General features: G+C 40.2%; 1 protein-coding gene across 1 annotated transcript in view; it reads right to left on the reverse strand.

Annotated features, from left to right (window-relative positions):
- Positions 1 to 21,118, reverse strand: part of LOC126184376 (serrate RNA effector molecule homolog) — a 200,230-nt gene that overhangs the window by 168,636 nt on the left and 10,476 nt on the right. The window lies entirely within an intron of this gene.

Here is a 21,118-nt window from a genome sequence, read left to right on the forward strand (position 1 = left end):
ATATGTAAAGGCAAAGAGTTTGGGCAGAGATGTCAGTCGAGGCGGAAGTACAGAAGCAAAGATGTTGTTGAATGACAGGTGAGGTATGAGCGGCAGCGCAACAACATCTTTGCCTCTGTACTTCCGCCTCGACTGACATCTCTGCCCAAACTCTTTGCCTTTACATATGTCTGCTTGTGTGCGTGCACACTGGTGTGTATACCTTTTCTTTTTACCCCGTAAGGTAAGTCTTTCCACTCTCAGGATTGAAATGACTCCTTACCCTCTCCCTTAAAACCCACATCCTTTCGTCTTTCCCTCTCCTTCCCTCTTTCCTGATGAAGCAACCGTGGGTTGCGAAAGCTTGAATTCAAACCTAGACAATTTTTTTTTATTTACCCTTTTACATCTAAAAACAGTTTTTGTTCCAATTTTCAGATCTTCCATGGGGCATGAACTGATATAGCTACTGTAAGTCATACGTATGATAACATGGCCCAAAATTTGCACACCAGTTTCTCTAAATCATATATGTGATGATATTGTTCTAAATTTATACCCCATTTGCTCATTTGTGCAGTAGTTGAATAGTTTGGCTATATTTGAAACGCGAGAAGCAGTTGATTGGAATAATTCTAAACTGACTTGGTCCATATCGTGTTTTTGCATAGATTGTACATATGATTTATAGAACATTAACTCAACTACAACTTGCTAACTCTAAGTTCTGTCCTACATAGTTATAAGATTTCAGTTTTTGTTCCATCTCTTTGATGAACATCTGGAATGGAGTTTCTGCACCTATTTCTATTACCGTGACAACTGCTGCATTAAGTGACATCACATCTACAGGTGCCTCAAAAAATAAATTTGTTTGCATATCTTGTAACATAAGAACATAGTGAAAATTAACTCTAATTTACAAGTACTTCCAGTCTTCTGACATTCTCTTGTTGAAATTACACGAGGACCAAGTTTGAGACTACTGTGGACACTGTCCTATATCTTCTGTGCAATGCCTGCGGAGCAACTAGTGCACAGGATACTTTGGAACACTAAACACAAACATTTTGGTTAACAAAAAATGCAATTATTCCTTTGTACACCTCTTCAGTGTGAATTTGTTTTATATTGCTAGTACAGATGGATTCATAAATACAAACAAGGAATTAAATAGCCCAATCTTCAGAGAATTTTCACACTTCCTGAGTTCTCTGCAATGAAATAAATTGTGCCACCTACCTATCAAATAAAGTCATGTCCCATGATAAAATAAGAAAGACAAGAAAACTTGTAGTCTAGGTAATGTTTGTAAGCATCCAATTAATGTGTATCGTTATGTTGCAAAAGAGGAAATGCCTGCTTCTCAAGCAATTTATCACTGGCCATTTTCAGCTAGCTGATGCATAGCAATGTTTCAACTTTAACTATTTGTAGCTGTCAGTTGGTTGTTAATCTGCTAGAGGCAGTACAGATCCATTACTAAAAGGAGAATCGCTTTGGTCTAGAACACTGTTCCTCCTGGTTAAGATAGAGGTACAAGATGCCTCTTGTGCAAGTTTCTTAATGGAGAACGCTGAGGACGGAGCCAGTTATTTTTACAAATTCAGTATGTAGGGTCTCAATCATAAGAATTTCAGCTTTAGACAGAAAAATATAACTGCATGTTCCTGAGAAAAGTCTGAAGTTTTCAATATGTCAACCACTAATAATTACAATGCAACTGTATGTTACTACAAGAGCAGACACAAAATAATTCATGATAAATCTCAAGAGGCAAATACAAACAGTAACCCTCCTGTAAGTGCCTAATCCAACAGAAACAGCACTAGCTTCAAACTAATCCTCCTCCTCCTCCTCACCGTCATCATCAAACATCATCAAAAGAGTGTGTGTTGGCTCATTATGAAACAAAAGAAATTTAACAGAAATGTTGTCCCCATTCTTCAATGGCCGTCCTATACCCCATCTTCCAGTTTGATTAAAATGTAATGGATTGTCATGACTGGTGTTCTGGTGACGTCCTTTTGAAGTGGTCATACCAATTCTATTTGTAGTGCCTAATCCCTTCTGTTACTGCTTTGGATGGTACAGTACTTTCCAGTCCCATTGACCAAGCAGAGCAGCCACAGCCATAGCTTGCGCTGTCGCACTGTCATGCAAAATGATGGGTGGGTTGCGCAGAACGTGTCGCCGCTTGTTTCACAAAGCTGGTCGCAGGAGATGCTCCAAAAATGAACAGTAATACTGTGCATTAACGGTCTGCCATGGAGGAACGTAATGCATTAGGATAACACCATCACAGTCATACACAAGAATCACCATAACTCTCACCATACTGGGGCTCTGACGCACTTTCGACTTTCACAGCGACCCATAATGATGCCATTCGTTGGATTGGCATTTCAGTTTTGGCTCGTACAATGTGGCCCATGTCTCACCCAGTGTTACGATACGGCGTAAGAAAGCCTCTCCTTTGGGCTCATAGCACTCCAAGTCCGTCTGAGCAGCGTCATGATGCATCCATTTCCGCATTTCCATCAAGTCATGCAGAACCCATCGCGATGCAATTTTTTGCATGCTCAGGCGTTCCTTCAGGATGCGAAGCACGGTCGTATGAGCTAATCTGGTTTCGTGGGTGAGCTCACAAATCTTATGGCGTCAATCACTGTCCACTTATGTGGCAACAGCATGAACTACTTCTTCAAAGACGCTAGGATGACCTGCCCGATGCCTGTCTGCCACAGTTTTCCGAACTTCGTTGAAGACTTTTACCCAACGTGCCACTGTTCTGTACGGCAATGCCAACTCCCTGCATGCCTGTTGAAGACCTTTATGACACTGTCGTTCTGTACGACCTCTGGAACATTATATCTAAATCCAACTCCGTTGTTCGTGTTTCAAAAACACAGTGAAACCATTAAGTTAGACCGCTCGCTGACATGTGACTGTGTTTCCCTCGATTGCGCGCACGCCGGTGACGTGGGATGGGCGAGTCCATTGCCTCGGAGGTAAGGTAGGTATTTCAACATGTGGTATCAGCAACAATAGTAGATTCCATTGCATAGTGTCTCCACAGCAGTGTTGCCACTACTTAAGTTCCAACCTACGTATATAAGTTTCATTTATGGATGTTCTCACCCATTCCTTCTCAAAATACATGTGACATTTCGACGCTTTTTCATTTGTTTCGCTTATCTCAAGAGGAAGTTTTTGCATACAACAGCTCAATATTAAGTGTCAAAGTGTGTACAAGCTGCTGCTCAAAACAAAAGCTGCTAAAAACTTGCCATGAATAGGCCTTTTTCCATCACCTTGTGATATCAAAATTTCAGTACCAATTACATGTACTAGAAGTGAGATTGAAGCATTGTCCTGCTAATGAAACAGATTTAATTGTATACATTGTCATAGACGGAAAAATGAATTTTGAATATGATCACAAGAGTAATGCTTTTTGCATTCTGTGGAGCCGAGTCATTAATAATGATTCTTTCTCGTACATTACATGGCATTAAGTATTACAATTATGAGCAATTTAATGAAAAGAGACCCGCTATGCTGGACTGGAAGCAATTGTTCAGCAACAATTCAATGTCACATGGTAGAGCTCATCAAATGCTGTTCTAGCCACAGGTGGGACACTGTACCAAGGGCAATTTCAGGACATTTGACAGTAACCAGGTTGTGAGTGACCACAACTATCTTGATTCGTGGGAAACCGCTGCCACTGAAGTCTACTTTCTTGGGCAACAACACGATGACAAGGGTCTAGTAAAGACTTTGCATTTAGTCTCATATCAGAAACACACACATTATATACATAGTTATGACCATACTACTTTTGCCCAAAATTGGCCACTTCCAAGACATTTTCTGTTCTTTGATGAAGTTCATCTTCTGTGCAGAAGGCCTGACGCAATAAGCATATGATTGACAATCTGGTCTTCTCCACAGTCAAAATGAATGTTATCTGGATCAGCGTAGCCCCATCTTGCCAAATTATCCGTTGATCTGCAAATTCCAGCTCTCAGTTGATTCAGGACTTCCGTGTCATCCAGCTCTCATCATAGGCAGGATGTACAGTTTCGGAAACTTTTTTCCAACCAGGGAGAAGGTAGGTCATAGCCCTCCATAGTTGTAACTTAGCTTTTCAGTAGTTGTTTCAAGTGCCATCGATGTTCTAAGAAAACTGCTCCTTTACTTCAATAGTTGTGGGTGTGGTGTAGACCCATACAGAGGATAGGTTCTCTCCTGCTGCAATGTTTTTCTTTCCTCATTTGCAGCCATTTCTCTTCAAACAGGAGGTAGTAAAGCCATTCGACAGGTGTGGATTTCATGCAATCTGTTCCGCACATGTCACATTGAGCTATGTGCACCTGTTTGGCTTGTGCTGAATTATAACAAACAAGACATGCATACTCTGCCACAGAATAGCATAGTACCATCGCAGAAGTTTGTATAGTTTCAGGGTGACAACCTCACTGTGATCCATCCAGGTTCTGTAAAAGGACTGTGCCTGGTGGAAACCTTTCCACATCTAGATATTTTGTGGTCTCATAGTGTACCAGTTCAACACCAGACCGTCCTACCTTTAATTTGCGACTAACTTCCCTGCTCCTCAAATGAAAAGCAAACACTTGTGTCTTTGAGGGGTTTGGTTTAAATTAGTTTGTGTTGTATTATCTGGAAAGTTGTTTAATATCATTCATGACGGTTCTCCACTGATTCAAAAACTGTGCTCTACGTGGTTATAGCAAGATCATTGGCATACAAGGAGTTCCTGCTATCGGGTACTGTAGGTTGGTCATTCACATTTATATTGAACAGAATGCAAGCTCACACACTTCCCTGCAGGTGGCCGTTTTTCCTGTGGTCTCCATCAGCTACACTGTTCTTGGAAGTCGATAAAAAATCTTCACTTCTACAAAAGAGTGATGAAGAGCCTAGTTAGGGTAGAATCCTTGGCCAGGTCATAGGCCTTGACTAGTAGTAGTAAGTGACTGACAGTATCCTATCCCGCTGTTAAGTCAACAAATACCATTCTGGTCACCTCACAAGCTTCAAACAAATCTTCTACAAACCGTGTGAGATTTAGCAACTGCCCTGTGCAGCTTTTACCAGGTCAAAATCCAGAGTGCTGAGGTATAAGTAAGAGGTCAATTACAAGTGATATCGGCGATTTGAAGTCAATCTTTCCAGCAATTTGTGAAGATGACATAATAGTGTTACTGGTCTAAAATTCTTAGGGTCATTTCTTCCTTCCTTCCCAGGTTTGAGCAATGCAATCACTCAGTTCATCAGCCATATCTTTGGGATTTGGCTTCTGCTCACACAGTTGTTGAAACGTTGGAGAACCCGGTTCTTTGTTCTTAAGCCAAAGTGTTTAATTTGCTTGGTTAGTATATCATCTACGCTAGATGATTTTCCATTTTTGCTATGTTTGATAGCCTTCTCTAATTCTTCCACGCTGAATTATGATGGGAGCTCACTACTCTCCTCTTGCATTGGGGAAGTTCGCCTGGGTTTTCCTTTGCTACCCTCAATTTCAGTTCCTGTCTCATTCATTCACTAGGGACTGGACAGTAATACCGGTGCCACTAACACCCTTTATATATGACCCAAGTTTCTTTTGAAGCTGTGAAAGATAACTTGACAGTGTTCTGCTACGGTAGTCACTGATGGCAACACTCACTGCTCTCTTGACACCCAAATGCATTTCAGTCAGCATCTCTCCATCTGTAGCCCTATGCTTTGTTTTACACCTAATATGCAGCAATCTCTTGTTTCTTTAGAAGTTTCGTTACAGTGACTATACTCCATGAAGGTTCCCTCTCATTATGAACTGTTCTACTGGGTACATATCTATCCAGTGCATGCTCAATTGTTCTCTTACGCTTTAGCCAGAGTTCCTCTACATGCTCCTGCCCTGTGCTCAAAGTTTCAAGTTCCTCATTGAGATACGACACTACTGATTTTTTATCTAGTTTACTGAACATATATATATCTTTCTGCTTGTTTTAGTTGTCCTTTGTACTTTGGTAAGCATTGCTGCCAAAACTGTGTCATTGTCACTGATACCAATTTCGATGTGGACATCCTCAAAGACAGGTCTACTTGTTGCCATTAGATCCAATATATTTCCATCGTGAGTGGAGTTCCTATCTTTTTAGGTAGTTCCCGAGAAAGCATTTCATGAAGTTTCACAGGACGTCTTATCATGCCCACCACTAACAGAACTGTAATTTTCCCAATTAATTGTTGGATGATTAAAGTCTCCACTGATGATTACAGTATGATTGGGTACCTTACATACAAATGAACTGAGGTTTCCTCTAAAGTTTTCTGTTACATCAGGACATGAGTCTGGTGAGGACAGAAGGATCCAATTACTTTATGCCCATCCCTTATGCTGACTCTTGCCCAAACAATTTCACATGCATCTTCACTTTGTATCTCGGTGGATTTGAGTTTCTTGTCTACTGCAACAAATACACCACTTCCTATTTCCCATTTGCCTATCCTTTCGATGTGCACTAAAATTTTCCCAAAAAATCTCACTTATATGAATTTCAAGTTTCATCCAGCTTTCTGTACCGGGTATTACATGAGCTTATTTGCTTCCCATGAGCACTTCGAACTCTAGCAGTTTGTTGGGAATGCTTAAGCAGTTTACCATTAGGAATTTAATAATCTCACCTGTGCCAGGCATTTCTTTCAAGCTCATACTGATTCTTCTGGGTTTTCTACAGCTATCATTATCTGGAGTGGAGAGAGAGTCACCTAATAAAATATAATTAAAACACATTCGAAATGAACAGGACTCATAAAAGGAAATGTTGCTTCAATCATTCTGCAAAACAAATCTATTAGTTAAAAATGAAATACATCATTTTGAACACATTGGGTGTTCTAGTGCGAAGTGTTGAGTGATGTGTATTGCACCTGCATGGAGAAGTGGGAACTCACAGAGAGTCTACCAACAATTACTATGGTCTTAGTACAAGAAAGAACTCTCCCTCCCTTGCTACAGCAAAGTACCAATTTACTGGTTATTACCGTGGTTTTTGTACCCTGTGATGGAAAACAATACTCCTTGCAACAGAGAGAGATCATATTTCTGGATGGAATTTCTCAGATAGGAGAGTCCACCAGAAATGGTTATGTTAGTGGTAGTTGAAATGCTGGAGGAAACAGACCTGCCTCTAAGTTTTTCCACTATGATAGACACAGTATAATTTAATGATAGTAATCCTTAACAAGCATTAGATTAAAATCATTATTCTAATTTAATAATTGTGTGCATCCAATTGGCAAGTTATGAATGAAGATTTTAGTAAACTAATTTAATGCCTTTTTAATGTTTAAATTAGTAATGTACTATTTTCTATTGTGTGGTAATAATAATGATTCGAATTGGTTTTGTAAAAGGGAATTTTTACTGTTTTGAGGTTACTAAATGCAACATTTGGGTTTAGATACTTCTGTTAAAAGGAAATTAGCTTCACTTCTGCAAGTAGTCAATTTCACCAGGCTCTAAGATTAAGCAAGAATTGTAAGTGGCTAACCAGCCATCTTTGTAGTTTAGTCAACATGTTAAGCTGCACTGAAGAAATGTACAAATAGTTTATGATAAAGATATGTTTTGAAACACTTAATGGTTTAAGTAAGTGGCTATTTGAAGCAATGCGCAAGTAGCTTCCACATAAAGTATTCAGAAATTTTAGCACCATAAAGAAATTTACACTTCCTGAATTTATTTTGAAATAAATAATTAATAAAATGATACATAGAAGACAAGAACAAAACACTATGCTGAAAATCCAATAAACTATTTGTTATAATATAAAAAATTGTAAAAAGTCATATGTGACATATCTCAAAATAGCATCTAGTTAGTGTTTAAGCTTCAATGCTTAAGCAAAAATAAGTGAGTATATATCTCTCATGGCTACATACCTGATGTAACTTGAACTATTAGCTTTTAAGAAGCACAACATAATGCTACAAATGTTTTAAGTGCGATGATAATTAATTAATGATGAAAAAACAAGTATGAACTATGTTTATGTCACATACAAATGAAAAATAAAATTCCTATTATCATATTTTGTACCTGAGTTAGGTTACTTAAAAAGTAGGAACATGCTTACTCATTTACAAGGAGTGGCATGTGTGATCGTGCAGAATTTTTCTTAATTAAATTTGAAGGGTTTCCAATAGCAGTTAGAGGTGCGAAGATTTCTGTACCCTTGTTGTCTATAAATGAGTAAATATGTTGTTAGTTAATATTATGTTGAAGTATGCTATCAGTTACTTTGCTATATGTTTCTTCCTTAAATGTGTGGAAATGAGCGCAATACCTTCATGCAAATGAACTTATCAAGTGCTATGGCTCTCATTCCAGCATTAAGTTACGAACTACAGTGTACTTATAAAAACAAGTCTACTCAATGTTAAGAGCAACAGACTGTAGCTTACCTATGGATGGTTCCTTGGGTTACCAAGTGACCTTTCTTTGTATCAAACATTACATCTTTTTTTACCTTCTCTGTACCATGACGTCTATTAAACAGGCGGTGTTTTAGGTCAGACACCACAGCACATCAAGGATAGGTGGGAAAGGTGTGAATGAAACACAAAGGAAACACAAATCAGAATTAAAGGAAAGAAAAGTCTGTACACATGGAAAATAATTTGAAACTAGGAAATGTTTAAACGTAGGAAAGACAAATGAGGATGGTGCCACAGAAGGGTATAAGCAACTACCTATTATTTGCTACCAAGTTCACAACTTTGAAACTTATACATGTACATACCTTCAAGTGTTCAGCTAGGAGTGCTTCATTTTCAGTGCTGAGAGTAGGCTCTCTCAACAGCTAAGCTCTCTCAACAGCTAAGCATAAACACAACTGAACATGTTTCTCCAATTCCATATCAATTTCATAATTACTTTTCTCTCTGTGTCAATCAATAAGCAAGTTCTTAGCATACAGCAACTTTCGGTTTATTCCACTGGGGCACATTTACTTCTGTTCTGGGCAGAAGAATTTTCAGATGGGGAGAATACTGAACTTTGGGGAGAACTTAGCACAAACACCTACATGAAGAAATGAATGTCTCATCTTTGGACTTGTTAATGTGGTAACAAACTGAGCCAGTTCAATTTCATTCTTGTAAGGCGACATGTCTTAAAAGTTGTCTTGGATGCAAAACTCATTGCTACATTACACTGCACATTAGTTGTCCAAATGCACATCAAACCATGTAAAAGGGGGAAAGAATGCAATGGCCCATCATGCTCTAAATGACGACGACTCAAAGAAGTGAAAAATGTCATTTCAGCCATCACTCTACCACCTATTATCGACATCAAAACATGTGATGCCGTAAAAGAATGTGTCATAGCAGAAGCTAATGAAAAATTAGGCACCACGAAACCCGGACAACATAAAATTGATGGACAGACAAGGCTATTGACTGAAGAGGTGAAGAAAGGTGAGCACATTAAAAAGCAAAAGTTTATTCGTTTCTATGACAGAGAACTAGGAGTGCAACAAAAAAGGCAGTTGTGTCAGCAACAACCATCCACTTCAATGAAATCTGTGATCAACTAGAAAAACCCACTGGAGAGCACGAAATCTACTGACTTAAGCAGCATCATAATGAAAACGGCAAACTTGAAAAAAATAGGAAGGGAGTAGCAGAGTGATGGCAGCAAAACTTCGAGAAATTTTGCAATGAGGAGTTTCCACATGCTCCAATTCTAGTGTCAACACCTGCATGGGAAGCCACTGCATCAACCACAAACAAGATGTAGTTGATGCTTTGCATAAAATGAAAAGCAGAAGGGCAATGGTAGCAGACATTATACCATCAGATCCGTGGAAATCAAAGCACTGGGATTCTACTTAACGGTTGACACATTTTGTCAACAAAATTATTGATGAGGGAAGGATCCCAGCTGACTGGACATGTAGAACACCAACATGTTGTGGGAGACAGATGCTACCGATGTTGCTCGATTGCTTATCGAAAAACACTGTAAAGTTGAGGCATCTATGCCTCATCTTCCACGGCCTCGAAAAAGCACTTGACCAAGTGGCACACAAGTTGATTTGGATTGCCCTGCAAGAGCATGGAGTACCAGAAGTACTAGTAAGATGGGTCAGACTGCTCTAATATGACAAGAACCAGCCAGATACAATCAGCTGCTCGACTGTCGGGAGATTTTTCTGTTTCTGTAGGAATACATCAGGAATCACCTCTTCACTACAGTCATTCATATGATCACAAGAGATCTGCAGAAAACTGCACCCTGGGCATTACTGCATGCTGATGATGTGCTGTTAGCCTCTGAAGATAGGTCAATCCATTTCAAATCACCCAATGTAAATAAAATTTGTTGCTCACCTTTTTTTATATTTTCCTGCTGTTTTTTATCACGAGTTCCCTATAGATAGACAGTCACAAAATACTGTTTGAAAATTTTTGCAATCCATAGTTTTTGTGGCAGCCATTTTTAAAATGGCAGTTTGGCAAATTTTAATGGAAATTGTGGTTTGCAGAATGTTTAATTGCCAAGTTATTTTAAAACATACCAGAATAATCTAAAAACCAATGTGTTCAGCATGAAATGAACTTCAGGCATAGATTTTTTAAATTTTTCTGTCATGCAAGAGAGTCAGTCAAACTCTTTCTGTAAAGATTCCAAACAAATTTATCAATCATTACTTTATAAGACCATAATTTTTTATGAAGTAAGAGACATTTACTAGTAGTATGGTATTTCTGTGTTGAGTACTTATGTAACTGCCAGCAGTATAAGTTTTAGTCCTGAGAATGCAGTCCTATTTTGAGCTTTACAAAAATGGCCAAAAACCTTTAACATAAATTTTCATAAGTCAGTATCAAAAAAAGGGACTGAACGAAAACAAGTGAGAATTTCACAGAATGTTATTTATACTCATAGGAATATCTCGCAAAAAAAATATGACTGAGTCTCAATTACGTTAATTAAGAGTAACAGAGGAGCGAATTTCAGTAAAAAACGCAACTCTTTCATACACTCGTTCAGTGCCAAGTTAGCAAACAAAGGCTTGATATTATTACAACTGACATTGGTTGAATGATGTTTAAATCTTTGCATACAATAAAGGATCAAATATTTCTGCTTTTAAATAACAACAGGCAGTGATAAGAGGTTCTACTTCTTAAACTTAACTTACTAATAGATTTGTTGTACTACACTTTCATACAGTATACACACAATAATTTTTCTTTATGTATTTAGATTTGAACTTTAGTTTTAACTTGTTGCCAGCTGCAATTTTCATTAGAGAGTTAAGCAAACCTGATAGTTCATTGCATAGTTTACCAGTTATGTTGTGTGTTCCACCAGACACTGTTGTGAGTTCTAATGAAGTCACTTTTCCTACTGTGTTCTTTGCAAGCACTCAAGTCAATGAAAAAGTCAGTGAGAGGTTTGCAAGTATAGACTTAAACTCTTCCACTTGCAACTGTTTTCAGGAACAACAGATCGTTCAAGTATTACGTTAGAGCTGTTTGGTGGGTGAACACTGCCATAAACAAAACTACAAGCAATAACCGGCTCAAGACTTGCCAGAAGAAGAACAATGTCTGTTAAAATTAAGCATTTCAGAAGAAATTATTAATATATGCCATTACCACAAAGATAAATATTTAGACCAATACAACCACATTTTTTGGAAGAAAATATTTGGTACTCACAAGAAAAAGTTAAAAACAGTTTGCGTAAAATACTAGTTGAGCACCTTTCCAAGAGTACAAATGTGGATATTAACCATATTCCTGGACAAGCTCTAGTCCAACTTGTGCATCAAGAATATTTGTACAAAAATCAGTTGAAGCAGCAAATAGTGTTGAAAATAATGATGAATTTCTTTCTGGGACTTTTGAATTAGTTGAGGACAATGCACCGTATCAAGTAGAATCCATTTGTGAAGCTTTAGAATTATCTCCTTTGTGTCAAATAACAAACTGCAACACAGAACAGTGTCAGCTTTACAAAGAAAAACTGATAAAATCACAAGTGCAGTCAAGTGAAAATTGCAAGAATCTTTCCATAATGACTTAGAAGCTCAGAATCAAAATAGTACAGAAAATGTACAAAGACAGTATGATATACTTATTACCAAGATGAAAGAAAAATTCAAAGTTTCTGCTAAAGATGATAAAAGTAAGATAATTGACTTCTCGCCTAGATCATGGTCAAAGAAAAAAATAATTGAGGAATTTGGTGCATCTGAATAGTGGGTGAAGTTAACTAGGTAGCTAGTAAAGGATCAAGGTATCTTACCACACCTTTCAAAAAGACAAGTGCCAACAAAATAAGTGAAGTTGTTATTAATTGTGTTTCAACTGTGATTAACAATGTTAAGGTCCAGAAGCAGAAAAGGTTAATTCTTCTCTCATTAAATGAGTTCTACAGCCTCTATAAATGGAAATATCCAGCTCACAAAATTGGCAGCTCTATTTTTGTGTTCTACGACCAAAGTGGTGCGTCCTTCCGGAACTCATAGTGTATGGGTTTGCATGCATCATCAAAACACAAAGCTGATGACAGAAGCAGCAAAGCTTAACACAAATTATTAAGACCTGATAGCTTTCATGGTATGCAACATTATTCCAGTGCAGAATGTTCTGGACCAGATAACACTGCTTGATGAAGTAATTTTCAAACAGTGTGTACAAACTGACAGAGCTGAGTTCATTACACAGGTAATGCCCAGTGATGAATTTTTACATTCTCTTATTGGTAAGCTGGTGTTTTTAAAATTCCATCACTTTATCTCAAAAGCTCAGGCCTAATATTTCAAGGAAATTACAGAAAACCTGGAAGAAACCCACTGATTGGTGGTTTTGCAGAAATCTGTACATTCCAAGCTTTCACTGGACTATTACACAAGTGACACTTCATCCATTTGTCACCGATTTTAAAGAAGAAGACAAAGTATGTTGTAAATCTAGTAGTGTAATTAGTGACCACCTTAATCATAATACTACGACTGCATACAAACTTCAACATCACCTCGTTAGGGAAATTAAGAATATCATAGGCAATGTTGAAATGGTCATCAACTTTAGCGATAGTGCAAGCAGCAAGTACAAAAATAAGAAAAACTTCATTAATGTTTGCCAACATGAAAATTATTTTGGTTCATGAGCAGAGTGAAATTTCTCTACCTCATCACACAGAAAGAATTATTCCAATGGTATAGGCAGAAAAACAAAATGAGAAGTTACATGAGCTTCCATTCACAGACCTTACACGGAACATACCCTGACTCAACAAGATAGGTTTAAATACTGTCGACAGAATATTACTGGAGTTGGATATATATTGGTTTCTTTACCTGAAACTCAACAAATGAAAACAAAACTGACTGAGATATTTGAATGTTGTTTACCAGTCAAAGGAAAAAGAAGCTATCACAGATATGTGCCCATAAGTGACAATACTTCCAAAGGCTTTTTTTTTTAACTTTGATGATCATCAAAGTTCAACTGTTTTTACACACACATCATCTTTCACAAATAATGACTATACTGTTCATATGTATGATGAGAAGTGGTGGCTCGGAAAAATTGAAGACAAAAGTGAACATAACAATGATGTTTTGGTGCATTTCTTTCACCCATCTGGACCAAACACTGCCTTTTAACTTTCCAAACATGATACTGCTTGGGTGCCTGCAAAGAAAATAGTATGAAAAGTGACTCCATTGGAACTCACAACAGTGTCTGGTAGAACACACAACATAACTGATGAACTATACAATGAAATATCACGTTTGTTTAACTCTCTGATGAAAATTGCAGCTGGCAAGTAGTTACAAGTAAAGTTTAAATCTAAATACATAGAGAATGATTATTGTGTGTATACTGTATGCAAGTAAATTAAATTTAAGAATTAGAACTCACGCCTCTAGTTATCACTACCTACTGTTATTTAAAGGTAGAAATATTTCATTATTGTATATGCAATGATTTAAAAATCATTCAGTCAATGTGAACTGCAATAATTTCAATCCTTTGTTTGCCGACTTGGCACTCAGTGAGCATGTGGAAGGGTGCGTATTTACTGAAATTCACTGCTATATTACTCTCAATCTCGCTGAGTCTGTCATAATTCTTTGAGGGATATACCTATGAGTAAAAAGAATATTCTGTAAAATTCTCACTTGTTTTCATTCAGTCCCTTTTTAGATACTGACTCCTGAAGATTGACAAAGGTTTTCAGACATTTTATAAAAGCTCTAGAAAAAACAGGATGACATTCTCAGGACTAAAACTTATACAACAGGTTGTTATGCAAGTATGCAACGCAGACATAACATATTATTAGAGTGTCTCTTCCTTCACAAAAATTTATGGTCTCAAAAACTAACAACTGATAACATGAAGGCTGTAAACGAAAAGGAAACAACAAAATCACTAAAAGTAAACATGGGTCATGTGGTGACTACCCCCTCCCAACAACAACTCACACTGCTCTGCACATGCACGAATCTGGGTGCTTGGGTATGCCAGAAAATTGTTTCCAGTTGGCATCTGCCTGCTTGCTGCTGCATCTGACACAGCTAACAGCCACATTTCAAGTAGCCAGAAGTGGGAGAAGTACTGTTCATACATGACTAAACTATGCATGCACACGAGCCCATTGCCGATTGCCGAAACGAATCTAATGTAAGCACATAAAAGGTTGTGATGTCATGCTCATCAGAAGCAGTTTGTTGTTATGTAGTACTGAATAGTCTTTTATGAAGTACTGAATAGTCTTTGTTCTAAAGCCTTTGACACATTTTGCTGTTGACACACACTTGTGTGTGCATTGTGTTTTGTTGTTATAAATGGTGTATTTCCTTTGCAACTTAAGATTTTATTCTCTCATTTATGTTTTATTGCTGCAGTATTATTCTGCAGTAGCAGGATACAGTAATATTCTTTGTTATGGTATCAGTTCTTACAAGTCAACACTACAAATATTTAACTGACAGCTAAAACAATTAAGAATTCCTGGAGTTCCAAAAAAATTCCAGATTTTTACTTGTTTTCTCCCAGATGAAAAAATTCCAGGGTTTTCCCAATTTCCTGGTCATCGCAGGGTATACACATCCCGCAAAAAGCGAAAAAAGTGGGGACTTGTCTGCTCCAACTACACTCGTGCTCATAAATTATGGATAATACTGATACATGGTGAAACAATGCTCTAGTGGGCGGTTTGCGGGTTTAAATCACTTTGGGGTATGACCATGCAGTGCATTTGACCTGTGGTCGTCCCATGGTGGCACTGGCAGCAGTCCATATACGCAGAGGTGTGTTGGTGCATGTCAGAGTACCATGCAGCGAGTAAGTGTGCAGATGTTTTCAGAGGTGCTAATGGTGACTGTGTGTTGAAAATGGCTCAAAGAACACATATCAATGAGGTTATGAGGGGCGGAATACTAGGGCAACTGGAGGCTGGTCAAACACAGCAGGTCGTAGCACGGGCCCTCCGTATGCCACTACAAGTGTGATCTCAAGATTATGGCAATGATTCCAGCAGACAGGAAATGTGTCCAGGTGCTACAGTACGGGACGTCCACAGTGTACAACATCACAAGAAGACCGATATCTCACCATCAGTGCCCGCAGACGGCCACCGACTACTGCAGGTAGCTTTGCTCGGGACCTTACTGCAGCCACTGGAACAGTTGTCCCCAGACACACAGTCTACAGACGGCTGAACAGACATGGGTTATTTGCCTGGAGATCTGCAAGGTGCATTCCAATGACCCCTGGCCACAGCAGAGCCTGTAAAGCCAGGTGTCAAGAACACAGTGCATGATGATGATGATGATGTTTGGTTTGTGGGGCGCTCAACTGCGTGGTTATCAGCGCCCGTACAATTACCCAATCTTTGCTCAGTCCAATTTCGCCACTTTCCTGGATGATGATGAAATGATGAGGACAACACAAACACCCAGTCATCTCGAGGCAGGTGAAAATTCCTGACCCCGTCGGGAATCGAACCCGGGACCCCGGAGAACACAGTGCATGGTCATCGGAACAGTTGTCCCAGGTTATGTTCACGAACGAGTCCAGGTAGTCTGAACAGTGATTCTCACCAGGTTTTCATCTGGCGTGAACCAGGAACCAGATACCAACCCCTTAATGTCCTTGAAAGGGGCCTGTATGAATGTTGTGGTCTGATGGTGTGGGGTGGGATAATGATTGGTGCACGTACACCCCTGCATGTCTTTGACAGAGGAACTGTAATGCATCAAGTGTATCGGAACGTCATTTTGCACCAGTATGTCCGCCTTTACAGGGGCACAGTTGGTCCCACATTCCTCCTGATGGATGATAACACACGTCCCCAGTGAGTTGCCATTGTGGAGGAATACCTTGAAACAGAAGATATCAGGCGAATGAAGTGGCCTGCCTGTTCTCCAGACCTAAACCCCATCAAGCACATATCGCTGCATGTCTTCAAACCCCTAGGACACTTCAGGAGCTCCGACAGGCACTTGTGCAAGAATGGCAGGCTATACCCCAGCAGCTGCTCGACCACCTGATCCAGAGTATGCCAACCTGTTGTGCAGCCTGTGTACGAATTATCCATAGAGCAAAGGTGCTTGTGCCATTGAAATGCCCTGCAGCATTCCCTGATAGCTGTGGCTGTATCTTCAGACCACCTTGCCAACAGTGTTGAGTACGTAGACTTCCAATTCTGAAAGGAGGCGTTCTAGTGCCCAGCATCTGCGAGACTTAGTAGCCGCCTCACAGAGGATTATGGCATTAAAATCCCCCAAATAAGAGGAAGGGGGAAGGTAGCTGTTCCATTAAATATGACAGCTCATGATACTGGAAAGGTCTACCAGGGTGTAGATAAAAATTACATATTGTCATTAGAACTGACGTGTAGACACTAATGGCCATGGCCTCTAGTGCAGTGGTACAGAGCACCTGCTCACTGGAAGCATCACGGCGTAAGAGGGTACAGACCCCACGACAGGCTATCTCGATATTAACATGATTGGTACAGCAAGGTTTCTTGTTTTTCAGAGCAGGGAGGTGTATTGCTGTAAACCACATTTCCTGAGGTGCTATACCGATTAAACAGTAAGGAGCCATTAAACAATGGAGTTCAGCCAGATGGTGATAATAGCCATTACAGTTTCATTTGAAGAGCATTGGAGTCAGGTCTGAGAAAGTGGCGAATGGAAAAGATAGGTGTGATTACTTCACTAACAGGTCGTAGTCGATGATAGTGTAATCCATCATCAATGTGCATAGGCCTAACCTCTTTGGGAAGCGGAACATTTGAAGCTTCGGAAAGTAGTTTATCTTTGTACATAACCTTATCCTTGTGAGACTTCAATTTCTGTGAAGATTTCCCCACTGTCTTCCAAGAACGAAGAGGATCATATTTCTCTTCAGCCATCCCTGATGACACCAAAGGGTGAATAGGCATCTCTGGCCAGACCAATGGTGTGGAAATCAATGGGGGTATAAGTGCACGGGGCAAAAGAGCTGGCATCCCCTCCACCAATGGTAGGACAGCCCCTGGAATATCGCCAGGGGTAGGAGGTGCATGCGAGAGTTTGTAACCGCGTGAGAGATGGACTGTGACACAACAGTCACAAAATTTGAGACCATACCAGTCAGATAAAGTCTTTCAAACTTTTTCTTTGCTTCTTGATATGACAGGTGGTCAAGCATTATATACTCTTCAATTTTCTTCTCCCTCTTGAACACCGAGCACTGCGGTGAATGAAGAGGGTGCGGTTCTGGACAGTTGACAAACTGAGGAGTTGGTCACAATGGCTGCCCTCATGGCATTTAAAACACATCAGAGGAGGAAAATAAGGACTGACATCACACCTATAAACCATGACCTTAACCTTTTCAGGCAAAAGTTGCCTTTGAAGACTAGGATAAAAGCTCCAGTGCCCACTCTATTATCCTCAAGTCCCTTCTGGACGTGGTGAACAAACTGGACTCCATGCCGCACCAGATTAGTATGCAGCTCTTCAGCAGTTCGTAGCATTAATCCCAACAGAAAATAACACCTTGAATTCTACTGAGCTTGTTACGAGGACACTGGACAGCACTGAGAGCACAAAATAACCTTAACCAGCTTGCCCCGTGTGCAACAGCACTGTGTCTCGTGACACTCGATATCCCGTCTGCGTGCACAGCTGCCTCATCCCATGTACAGACAGCTTACATAAACCTTAAAAACTGCCTAGCAATTACTTCAGATTATTTCAACAGCTCTTCAAACATGAAACCATCTGAATATCATAATTAATCCTTGTTTTGGGGTACATTAAACATTACAGTATTGTGGTCTTATTTCTGTAGAGAATTCAAGGAAAATTCGGATGTCAGAACCCATCAAAGACAATATCATCAACAGATGAATTCAGATTTCAAAATATGAATACTTTAACACACTGTGAGTACAATGTAGTTCTGAAACTGTAGTACATAGCATCACTGGTTTGTACGACTGTGAAAAAACACAATGGTTTGCCAAAACCATATTGTTTTGAAAGGACTCCAAAAATACAAGATACTAATTTGATACTTTACTACAACAGCATGCACAGCACCAAGATCTTTCTCTAGTATGGTTATGACACGCAATCATGCTACCATCTAACAGTGGATCCATTTCAACTATATTCCACTCAATCTTGCAACACTGGCAATATATGAAGATTTTTCAAACCGGAAGATCCAGATTTGGATTTTGGTTTTAAAAGCAGGAATACTAGACTAGACTATTATGGTCAGGTGGGCTATTTGTAAAGTAGGCATAATTTGAAACATCAGGTACAAAATTATGCTGGAGAGATGTTTGCTGTAACTGTTGGCAGCATTGTTTTCACTCACAACTTTTTTATTCTGATATCACTTCCCTCTATTTTTTATTGATGGATTTTGTTAATTGCTGAGGTTTCGATATGTGTACAAGTTCATTAGCTACAGGTTTCTGAAGGAAGAAAATTGTATTTTCCTCCTGGAATTATTGGCAAGTTCAACAGATTTATGATTTATCAAATTATTTTATCATTCCAAAACAAGATTATACCAATGACAATTACTTAATTTCAAACCAGATAAGAACCACTGCATGTTTAGTGTTTGCTCAAAAATAAATTACTTAGTGTGGCAATTAGGTGCAAATACTAAGTGGAGAATGAAACACATAGATTTTTTACACATTATGTGTTTTGTTTTTTTTTTTTTTTTTTTTTTTTTTTTTTTTTTTTTTTTTTTTTTTTTTTTGTGGGATTTAAGGGCGCTCAACTACTGAGGTCATTAGCGCCCAGTCACAGTTATTAGAGCACGGGGAATCTAGTAAAACTCAAGGGGAGGGGGGACACCAGAAAGGCTTGACAAAGATGCAGATAAAATAAGTAAAAAAGTTAGATGTCTTTGGACAAGCCAGTCAAAGTTATAAAACGCAGAACACGAGCAGCTGCTCGAGCGTCATCAGCTAAAATACCCGGTAAAGTAGATGGCAGGGACAGGACAACACGAGATTGACTAAAGCGGGGACAGGACAATAAAACATGGCGCACTGTTAATGCCTGACCACAAGGGCACTGCGGGGCTGGGTCACCGGAGAGCAGGTATCGGTGGCTAAACCGGCAATGCCCAATCCGCAACCTGGTCAGAAGGACCTCCTCTCACCGAGATGGGCGGGAGGAGGTTGTCCAAGCAGTCGGGAGCAGTTTTACTGCCCGGAGCTTGTTTCCTTGGAGGGATGACCAAGCATCCCACCACAACGACACAAGCCTCTTACAAACGTCCCCACGAATGTCAGATGACGGGACACAATGGGAGGCTGGCCGAGGCAGGAGGACTGCAGCCTTGGCCGCAGCATCCGCAGCCTCATTCTCAGGCACTCCTACATGTCCGGGAACCCACAGAAGGCGGACAGGAGAACCATTATCAGTGAAAGAATGGAGGGACTGCTGTATCCGTTGAACCGAGGGATGGACCGGATAGGGAGCTCCAAGGCTCTGAAGAGCACTGAGTGAGTCAGAGCAGAGTACATACGATGAATGGCGGTGGCGGCGGGCATACTGAACGGCCTGATGGAGAGCAAAAAGCTCGGCCGTAAAGCTGGAACATTGGTCGAGGAGCCGGTATTTAAAGGTGGTGGCCCCGACGACAAAGGCGCAGCCGACACCATCGGCAGTTTTGGAGCCATCGGTGTAAATAAAGGTGTGACCGGCAAGTCGAGCACGAAGTTCGACAAACCGTGAGCAATATACTGCAGCCGGAGTACCCTCCTTTGGGAGTGAGCTGAGGTCGAGATAAATATGAACTGGAGCCTGGAGCCAAGGTGGTGTCGGGCTCTCACCCTCTCTGAAGGTGGTAGGGAGGGCAAAATCCAATTGTCGAAGCAGGCGACGGAAGCGGACTCCGGGGGGCAGCAGGGCAGACACATACAACCTGTACTGACGGTCGAGAGAATCGGCGAAGAAGGACTGGTAAGAGGGGTGGTCGGGCATAGACAACAGCCGGCAGGCATACCGACACAGCAGTACGTCGCGCCGGTAGGTCAATGGTAATTCGGCAGCTTCAGCATAAAGACTCTCGACAGGACTAGTGTAGAAGGCTCCGGTTGCAAGACGCAACCCCCGATGGTGGATGGAGTTGAGACGGCGTAAGAGGGATGGCCAAGCAGACGAGTAGACGAAGCTCCCATAATCCAGCTTCGATCGGACTATGGACCGATACAAGCGAAGCACGACAGTGCGATCCGCTCCCCAAGATGAACCACTAAGAACTCTGAGGACATTAAGGGAATGTGTACAACGGGCCGCCAAATAAGAGACATGCGGAGACTAACAGTTTCCTGTCCAACGTGAGCCCCAGAAACTTAGTTGTTTCCACGAATGGGAGAACAACGGGACCAAGATGTAAGGATGGCGGAAGGAAAGCTTTATATCGCCAAAAGTTGATACAAACCGTCTTCTCTTCAGAGAACCGGAAGCCATTTGCCACGCTCCATGAGTATAGGCTGTCTAGACAATGCTGAAGGCAGCGCTCCAGGAGGCATGTTCTCTGGGCACTGCAGTAGATCGCGAAG

This window comes from Schistocerca cancellata, chromosome 1 (assembly GCF_023864275.1).
Source record: "Schistocerca cancellata isolate TAMUIC-IGC-003103 chromosome 1, iqSchCanc2.1, whole genome shotgun sequence".
Taxonomy (NCBI): domain Eukaryota; kingdom Metazoa; phylum Arthropoda; class Insecta; order Orthoptera; family Acrididae; genus Schistocerca; species Schistocerca cancellata.